We start from the raw sequence: 10,682 nt of genomic DNA, 5'->3' as shown, positions 1-10,682 counted from the left end.
CTCGTCTCAGAAGATTTTATTGAGGGTAACATTCTGACTAAGTTTCATTCATATTAAGCCAAGATTGTGAACTCTAGATCGTTAACAGTCAAATGTTGACGACGAACGACGACGGGTGCCGACGGACGACGGACACAGGGCGATCACAGAAGCTCACCTTTATGAGCTAAAAAGGGCACGATAAAAGTTGTTTAAAATTTGCAACACAATGCAAAACACAATCAACTTTTAGAATATACCTAGCACTAGCAAATATTGTTCTTTAAACATTACTATTAGGGTACAAATACTTTAAAAGCTATAATTTCTTCCACCCTTTTTTACAGACACATCTATTTCAACTAGATTTTTTACTTGAAAATAATGCGCATAATTCCACTTAAAGTTTTAAATTTGTATTTGAGATGTAAATATTCTATAATAATTTATTATTCATCAGTTCTCTCGATGCGAACGGAAACTACTGCAATCGAATTCAAGTGTGTGAAATCATTTTATAACAAGTCAAATGGTTTATCGCGGCCAGAAATTTGTACAAACCGGACAGAAGTTGCGAAATTGTCATTTGTGCAGGAAAGAAGCGTTTACCATAATGTCCAGTACTGGACAGGTATAGTGACCATGCACGGACACAGCCAATTTTCTCAGAGGGGGTCCGATCCCCTGCCCCCCCCCCCCCCCCCTCACCCCCTGGAAATTTTGAAATTTAGCACTTCAATTTTTGCATTCTGGGACAGTTTTATGGACTAACCTGTTAAATTTGGGAAAATGATAAAATCAAGCTTTCTTGAAGGTAAAATTCTTAGTTTCTTTTAGATAAATAATATGAATTATGTCGGGGTCGTATGTAGCAGCAGCCGCATATACTTTACATGCAGTCCTAATGTTGCCTTTTTCGAAAAACATTTTCTTTCCTTCTTGTCTTCTTTCCTTTTTTAAAGATTTTCCAGAGGGGGTCCGGACCCCCGGTCCCCCACCCACCAACCCTCTGGATCCGCGCATGGTGACATATCATGCTTTCTGTTTATGCAAGTAAACTTGTGTTTGGTTAAATTTCAACAGAGCACAATTGTCTAAACAGTGTACAAACTCATTACTGTTTTTTCAGGCAAAGGTGGAAAAAAAGTGGAAGACAATGAAAGCAGTAACATTTTTATTAAAAAAATAAACAATGAGACAAACATTTCCAACATCTTTGGACGGTTCAAAAATCCCATGTTAAACATACGATAAAGCCCGAAACGCGTGAAAATGTTCCGAACGTGTTTTTTTTAAATGTTGCTCTTAAACAAGGGTGGCGGTTGAACTACTAAAAGTACAACAACAGTTAATTCACAACAAATCGTACGGTATGTTTTATAACCAGTAGAAGCTAGTCGTATTTACGCTTATGAGACCTGTTTCACCCATAAGTAAAGAATTCACAGGTCCATCATGAAATATTTTCCCCAGCGCATATACTTTACCTATTCAATATGATCGCGATCAATAATAGTCTTGTTTAGTATATTGCGTGGTATTTACTCGTAAAGTTAATGACTGCATTATGCAGAAATTTTACATATTTTTCTGGTTTAACGTATAAATGATAATATAGCCAGGCATTTAGATTTTATCTTCGGTAGGTAAGATTTCTATTTTTTACGGAATCCTGTTCGTGCCACTTAAATTGTCGCCTCGCCAACACGCGACAACGCGATAATTATCGCGTTGTCGCCTTGTCCGAAAACATACTTACATGCGAGATTTAACAATCCTCGCGAGGTTAAGAGGGCGACAATTATCTCTTAAATGTCGCTTGTCTTTCTTAATTCTCGCATCGTGAAATTGAAATCCAATATACATAGTTGCGAGAATTAGTAAAATCTCGCATTGTCGCATTGTCGCTTTGTCGCCCGGTGATAGGGATTATTTCTTACTACAGCACCGTTGGTGAAATGTTCTGCTGCACCGTTGACAAAGGGAAACTACGGAATCCGGTTAGTGCCCCATTGAATGCCGACGAAATATTGACTAAAAACGAGTATGAAAACAATTTTCGACACGCCATCGGAAAAAATTGCTAAACTTTGCAATTTTTGCTTAAAATATTAGCCGTACAATAAGGAAAAAGTGCTTATGAAATATTTATCTGGGGTAAATAACTGCAAATAAAACTTTTTTTATATAGAAAATGACACTATCCGAAAGTCTGTGTAAAAAAGAAATTTATTTGTTCCTTCGTCTGTACGTAATTTAGGATATCAGCTGTATTGCCGTACTTTTCCGTACGGAAAAAGTCCGTGTTTTTAAATAACCTTTAACCTGCTGGACAAGATTGATTCTGCCTTTACGATCATGTTAGATCATGATTAGCCTGCAATCCGAGCAGTTGATCATGTATCTGCCACTGTTCGCCATTCAGTAAGAATCTTTGTTGTAGCACCCATTTTAACAGTTAATGGTATTTGATCTGTCCAAATTGAATGATGGACAATTCATTATAGAAATTAGCAGGGGGAAGTGTTTTAACTTCAAATAATTCGAAAATGTCCAAACACATATATATTTATGAAAAAACTTCTATAAATTTAATGTAAATATTGTCTACACAGACATGTGATTTTGAATAATTTTGACAAACTACGGTTTTCGGTCCGTGACGGTCTAAACATGTACTCATTTTCGTAAAATACGCATACTTCTTCATAAAATAAATATAGGGGTTGGCATTGTCAGAGAGTCATATCTTCATAACCTGATGTCCTATTTTAATAAATAAATGATATCAAAATGCAAAGGGCAAGCCAGTACCTAGAAAAACAGGCCTAGTTTTGGACAATCCGGTCGACTAGGGTCAAGGTCATATGTTAAAGTATCGTAATATTCTCCAATAATGAACATTTTAGAGCAGTCAAGGCAGGCACGATCCATCACTGAGTTCCAACGACACCATTGGAGCAATTCTCAACGCTCCCCCGGTGGACCGCTTAGTCTTTGCCCAGCACCCTACCGCATATAACAATTTGGTCATTACTGATACCTGTCCTGAGCTCTGGATGGCATTATAGGACTTGTAAGTAGCTTAAATAGTAAAGCTTAGATACCTACTCAACATATTTCATATAAGGTATTGGTAGACTACCCGGGATATTGAGAGTCTCGAACAGCGGACAAAATCAACCTAAAGACATAATAACAATCCGTCCCTCCAAGTCCTACTCCCCTGACACATATGGCTCACCCTAGTACTTTTAACATGGGTCTCAATCATGGAATTAGAACTTGATTACCAGGAAAAAAATCGGGACAATTTTGTTATATTAAAGTGTACCTTGTTGAATATTTTCGAAAAAAATATTTTTTGTCTCCGACTTTTGTTGTTGTTCTTTTTTCTTACAAGAAAACGAGTTAATCTATTTCAATCACGGACTCCACCTTCAAAAATAAAATATCTTACCCTAAACTAATATTCTGGGGAGTGGGGGATTGGTAATGTTTTTTGTGTGGGCATTAAAAAAAACCTTTGAAAAAATGCGAAAAAATACAGTTTATGGTGTAATAAAAAAAATATATTATGATGCTAGGCACAAACTTTAAAACTATCAAAATGAGTGATGAATAAATTTGGACCCTCAACGACGTACCTTGACCTGATGAAATATATACAAAAATCGATTGGAAAAATCAATGCTGGTCACGTGTTTTATTTTTCCAAGTCCAGTGCTGCAGACATCTCATTATAAATACAATATAATGTAGTTAAAAAGTCGTACTACAAAATAAGAACATAACAACGAAATGGAGGTCACATATATAAGTAGCAGCATAGCAGCCCTAGCGGTCTAGTAGCGTAAAGTTACAGCCTAGCAGATTAGCGGCTAGCCCTATACATTTATTTTGTACACTTATTGAAGTCATTGGCACTCAGAGATATAGAAGCAACATAGACCCTAAATCAGACTGACACGCTGTTTACCGCACAGCGTTGCTCACCTGTCATCGAATAAATCGCCATATTCCGATGTTAATGCAGTATTAACGTTCAAATCGGTATAAATGATAAAACTTTTAAAGCCGCGCTCACAGCAATTTGAATTCAGACCTTAGTAAATCATACATAAGCCACCACGCCAGAATCGCATACTTAAAAAATTGGAATTCCATTAGGCCACGCCTTTGATTGTGTTGACTGAAAATGCGATACTTGGTAGTACGATTAAAAAGCGAAATCACCACACTACTATAAACGAAAAACGCACAACACGATGATGATTAACGCCGATAATACGATACTACGATGGTGATTATCGCGTTTTCACCATCGTACAGCGCTTTTTCACCATTTCCGTTAGCGTAGTATCGCGTTATCACATTCGGTTGTCGCGTTTTCGTTACGTAAGTCCGCGTATAGTCCAGGGAAACGTTCCTTACATACGCCGCGGTTGTTTCCGTCTGGTGAACAGAAATGGCCGGAAGCTGATTTTAATGATAAATGCCACTATATATGATCAATTATAATATTATCTGTCTACAAATGGAAATGAAGTATAGATGTAAATATAAGAAAGTAAACTAATTTTTTTCGGTGTCATACGAAATGAACGACAGAATAAGATCGCAATTAAAACATGATTTGCCGATCCTATTCTGTCGTTCATTTCGCATGAACACGAAAAAAAAAAAATCATTTCATTTCTTAAATAATACAATGAGTCACGTCAAAACACAAAATACCGGAAATGTCGTAAAAAGACGTCGCAGCAAAACAACATGAACGACGTAAAATGCCATCAAGAATATCCCTGGTACACGCACAAAACTGAAGCAGTCCAGAAACAGATACCTGCATTTAAAAGCGGAGATAATATAGTTTTTGCTCGACATATAAAAGAAATAAAATATGGATACTTAAAGCATGTACAAATTTTGAAAATCAAATCTGGATACTGCCAAAAAGACTCCATTAAGAATGAGAAGTGTAATGCGGAGTTTCAAAACAATTGAATCGTTTGATAACATACGTAAATAACACACAGTTGAGTCTTCAACCCATGTACAATTATTATTAAAAGGTCAAATGCAGCCCTTATTTACGCAAATGACGTCGAAACTAATAATATCTACACATTTATTTTACTGTAAAAATGGCAAACAAAAATAGTAGTCACCGACTTCGTTTTTGCAGTATTGTCATAAATAAAAACATAAACAAGTACCTAAAAGGAATTTTTCAGCAAAATAACGAATAAAGTCCTTGACTACCGACTTTATTTGCGAGCTACGAAGTCTCCAAAAAATGATAAAGTCTCAATGGCGATATGGACGCGTTGGGCGTTGCGGCATTTTCCCCCCGTTTTTTTTCTGACGTTACAGCAAACTCTTTTTACTATAATGGCGAATCTGTTTGCAAATAGATATTTAGCGATACCGCTTAAAAATCTAATACTTTCTGAAACATATCTGTCATTCTTGTATTTACAAATCATTACATTCAAAGTAGTCTTAATCACGTGAAAATATGTGGAAATTTCAAGTTACTTACTTAGAAGATTTAGTCTATTCCGCGGTAAATAGAAAAGCCGTAATTTATTCTCTCGCATGAAATGTTAGGACATATATTAAGATGATAGTGTTATTAAGTGTATAATTTTAAGGTGCAACTGCGGTAACTGATTTCTTTGCATAGAGAATGTTACAAAATATGAAATGATTCTCTTTTATGTGCCCCCCCCCACACCGCCTTTCCTCCATCCATGTTGTGTTTGGGTGGGGCAATTTATGGTTGCCCTATCCCACCCGTCCGTCTGTCCCGTCAGTCCGAATTAGGTCGGCATATCTTCAAAGTATTGACCAAGATCCATCAAACCCCCAGATTGTTACAGCACTTCAATTGAAATATTATAATTTCGCCTCGATACATTCGCCCTCGGGTTAATATCAGCGCGTCACCATGACCTGACAGTCACTTTCGCTTGTCACTGTCAAAAAGGTATGAAAATGTTTTTTGATAGTCAAAATATTCTTTCTCGGGTATTGGGATTTTATCATTGTATACAAAAGAGAGGAAAGTAGAAATGTTTTAGATCTCAGACCATGAGGATGAAATGACCTCATGACCGATAATGCCAGAAAATCGATACAGGGAGACACAGCTATTTGGTATTGGTAACATATATTGGTAACAGGTTGACTCGGGTATGGCGATGTCATATCTACTGCCTCGGGTATTGTCCACTGGATGTTATTTCCAATATCAAGTGTATAAAAGAGAAGGTTTTTTCATAAGAAAATTAAACAAGCTGAATTATCACAGGAGTTACAAATTATGGGAAAGGGATTTTTCATTAGAAAAAAAAGAAGTCATTTTATCAAATGAAAGTGTTAATATGTAATTTTCTGAACCATAGCATTTTTAACATGTTTATTTTATAAAAATTAAATTAATTTTTATATCAATAGACCATATCTATCACAATAAAAACCATATTTCATATAACAATATTATTCATACATATTCTTATATAAGAAAGAATGTATATTTAGACATGTTTTTCGAAAAACAATTATAACAAATCGCTGAACCTGCTACTGTAAACATTTAATTCAAGTAAAGGTCAGATATCGATGAAGTCCTTTTATATATTTATTTTTGTTTACATTTTCAACCAAATCGAAAATGTTAAATGACCCTTATTCGCGTGGAAAAAAGGAGGTTCGTACCCATAGACACATCCTTTATATTTATATGCACATAGCAAATGATAGGGTTTACGGCTTCTCCTCCATCTATAAAATATCCGGTCCGTTGAAAAATAAAATCCTGACATATATATTTAAAAATATATCGGATTTACAAATGTTTTAAATAACGCTACTTAAAGTTAATATGTTAAAAGACCTAGGTACACCCCCCCCTCCCCCCCCCCCCCCAACCACACACACCCAACAATTGAATGAAATCCACTTTTTAGTTCTTTTTCAGTTTTTTTTTCTATTTTTGTATAATATATTGTATCTTATATCTCAAGTCAATGTAAATTTTGTCTTTTTTTTGTCATATTTTTCAGATATATGTAATGTTTTACTGTATCCTTTTGTGTCACTTTGTGATTTGAGTTTAATAAAGTAAATGTTGTCTAAAAAAAAAAAAAAAAAGAAAAAAAAAAAGAAAGATTTCGAACCATGTTTTATCCGATTTTATAACTTTTACGGCCATATCACATTCTTGTCCAAAAAAAGGAAAACAAAGACAAATAACAACAGGGAAGTCACAAATAATTAATAAACTTGACGAATATAATTTAAAATTGTCTGATTGATATGTTATTATACCAGCTGCCACTACCACTCCATTCATAAGTCACAAAAATACATACAAAAGTTTATTTTTTTTTTAAATAACAGCTGTTTACAATTTATAATGACACAGGTGTAGGTTTTGAATTATTTTAGATCTGAATGGCGGAACATCACACGTATATCAATTCAGTAAATCTTAAACATATAACAAAATAGAAGTTTAATGAATCGAAAATTAATGGTATGTTTTTGTAAAAAAAAATTAAAAAAAAAAAGATAGTGGCAATCAGCGTGGTACAGGTATTTTGCCGTATTCAGGCAACAATATTCACTTTAATATAACTACACATATTCCACCAATAAATGAAACTGTTTGCAAAATAAAAAATATGCAAAAGATTAAAATTCGCATGATAAATTTACCTTGTAAATTACAAAACAAATACCCGTATAAATTCAAACGCAATTATAGCCTTATTCAGTATTATAAACGTCTGTGTTGTTTTAACGATCCTTAATTTAGAGGTAATTGGCAAATTTTATTACAGGTCCAAAAAAAAGGAAGTATCGTGATGCAAACAACATTTTATTACTTCTATAAGTAAAATTTGTTTCATGTAAAATTATCTTGAATTGAACATGTACAATAAATTATGAAAGTACGTATAATTCACGACGACATTTATGATAACTGAAAAGATCACGTATCCAGGTAAAATGTTCACGAAAACATAAATATACATTAAGTAATGAAAGTAAAATTCAATTCGTGTTTTAAATGCAGATATTATTTACATCGCAAAAACATTCTTGTACACAAAAAAAGATGCTCCGACTATATTTTCCAGCTTTAATTGGATCAAGGCGACCTTGAAATTTTATTTACACAAATTTATTAATAAAATATATACAAAAAATTCTGTATTTTACTTTTTACGACAGTTTGCATAGATATACCAAGGTTACTAAATGAAAGCCAACTCTTCTAATGTTTAATTGACATAAAATGGCATACTTTGACACTTGATATATAAAAGTAAATGCCATCAGGAGAGAACAACCACATAATAAGAAATGCGCAACTCTTCAATTAAGAAACAGAAATATTAAAATAGCCATATTTATCATTATATTGTTTATGTGATATTAACACCAAATGACTACACGCGAAGTAAAATTACATTAAATGATAATATTATTACTTCTACGTTTTGATCACAAATACCCATGTTCACGCGGCAATATAATAATCTCGACAGCTATGACACTACAACAACAACCTCGCGCTGAAGATATTTTTCCTTCGAAATTAGTGAAATAAACCGTCTTAGAACTGAATCAAATTTTATATCACAAAAATGAAAAAAAACTTCTTCAAAAGATAAATTTCAATGAGAGTAGGAAAGTTCTTGGCACCTAAGCTTTCATATCATGGTTTTTTATACAAAAAAATGCTTGAAAAACGCAAAGTAAGAGATTTTGCACAGTTTTTGAATCAAAGAAGGGAAAAATGACGAAATGATGGGCATCCCAACCCTTACATGCCGAAGAACGATCAAAAATTAAGGAATAAAATTTAATTAAAAAAAACCTTGTGAAGAATCAAATGTTGCACTTTGGTAATATGTTTGCACCTAAGGTTTCTTATTTTTAGTAATTTTGTTATTAAGTAAAATGTGTACATGCCCTTCTTTTTTCTATATAGAAATTGAACCGCTATCGATTATTGGCCGGAGGAATATTCTTCGGTATGACAGTCAGACCAGTGTTATGGCCCTTGACGTAGTCGAAAATATACATAAAAGTTTGTATCTCATTAAGTGCTTCAAGATTTTTGTTGCATATATCTTAAAAATAGTATTCTGCATGTGAAGTTGTAAAATATTCGGGGTTGAGCTACCCCCAAAATACTTGTTTTTGCTTTTAATTTATCTTTTGAAACTCTGCATCAAAACACTCAGACAGATGTATAGAAAGATTCAACCAGTCATACTAAATTTTTCTTTTTTAAACATGGGGACAACTGGAAGTAGCCGCTTTTGTTATTGTTGGTTTGTTGTCAGTAACAAATGTTGAGCAAGTTAATACGGTAGGGAGTTCCAAAACTTCGGAAACAATAACATTAAATTGTCAGTATTTTAATTACTACCTACAATTAAAACAGAACACAAACATCAAATGTTTTCATAATTTTTCTTTGTTTATTATGACAATGCGCTTGATAACTTCTATGGTTGTATGTAATACAGCAATGTTATAAAATATCTGAATGATAATGAAATTTATACACATCAGCTGTCTTCAAAATTTTATATGAATTTTGAAATGCCTTTCAAATTTTTAAAATGTACCCATTGGTCATATAAAAAAGACTTGCACATACACAGCATATATAGTGATTAACCACCAAGATTATCCAGCCGAGAATAAAAAACAAAATGTTGGTGTATCGCCCTTCTCCATCGCTCTTTCCAACAGCTTTATAGAACGAAATGTCGCGACGTTGCGATGCGTAACGTTTGGCGTCCGCCAGACGTCGCTAAATTCCCCCTTCTTTACCTGACTCTAGTTATTTATGAAAGGATGATTTTAAAATCAAATACATAAATTGGTCAAAAGGTAAGGGTAGATGATAAAATTAAAGAAAACACTGTACTTAGGAAAAACTGGACTAAAACTTAAAAAAAAAGCAAGCATTTAGTGCACTAAAATTTGGCACAAACATTGATAACTTTTAAATTTACTAACAACTTTTAAAATTTTTTTATTGTAAAAGACGTTATTGTTGTTGTATATTCATTATTGTTTTTAAAAGCTTGATATTCTTATTGTATGTGCGATTTCCCGCGATATAAATAGCACAGGGGACGCTATACAATACAATCACATAACATGAAAAAGAATGACACGTTTTGTAAATAGAAATGTCAAATATTGAACAACAATGATGACTTTTATCAAAATAATATCGAACATACAATAAGAATAACGACATATACAATAACAATGGTAATATTTAGAATATGAATGACACGACATTGAATAACAATATCAAAGATAAAAATAAGAATAACGAAATATAGAATAACAATAATGGCGTTTACCATAAGAATATCGAACATAAAATAAGAATAACGACATATAGAAAACAATGGAAAGACTTGAATATGAATTGACACGACACTGAATAACAATATCAAAGATACAATAAGAATAACGAAAATATAGGAATAACAATAATGGCGTTTACCATAAGAATATCGAACATAAAATAGAATAACGACATATAGAAAAACAATGGTAAGACTTCAAATTTATGAATGACACGACATTGAAAACAATATCAAAGATAAAATAAAAATAACTAAATATAGAATAACAAAGCGGATTTAAAAAGGGTG

The 10,682-nt window shown here is 33.2% G+C and overlaps 1 protein-coding gene across 2 annotated transcripts in view; it reads left to right on the top strand.

The window, feature by feature from the left end:
* The first annotated feature begins 1,484 nt into the window (after positions 1 to 1,484).
* Positions 1,485 to 10,682, top strand: part of LOC123541134 (toll-like receptor 1) — a 161,492-nt gene continuing 152,294 nt past the window's right edge. Inside the window, exon 1 of one of the 2 annotated variants that reach the window (XR_008371214.1) lies at positions 1,485 to 1,621. The gene's annotated coding sequence lies outside the window, so the exon portion shown is untranslated. The remainder of the gene's footprint in view (positions 1,622 to 10,682) is intronic. The other variant, XM_053544918.1, reaches the window with a different exon arrangement.

Source organism: Mercenaria mercenaria, chromosome 1, assembly GCF_021730395.1.
Source record: "Mercenaria mercenaria strain notata chromosome 1, MADL_Memer_1, whole genome shotgun sequence".
NCBI classification, from domain to species: domain Eukaryota; kingdom Metazoa; phylum Mollusca; class Bivalvia; order Venerida; family Veneridae; genus Mercenaria; species Mercenaria mercenaria.
Note: the sequence above shows the minus strand (reverse complement) of the source record. Positions and strands in the feature narration are given on the sequence as shown.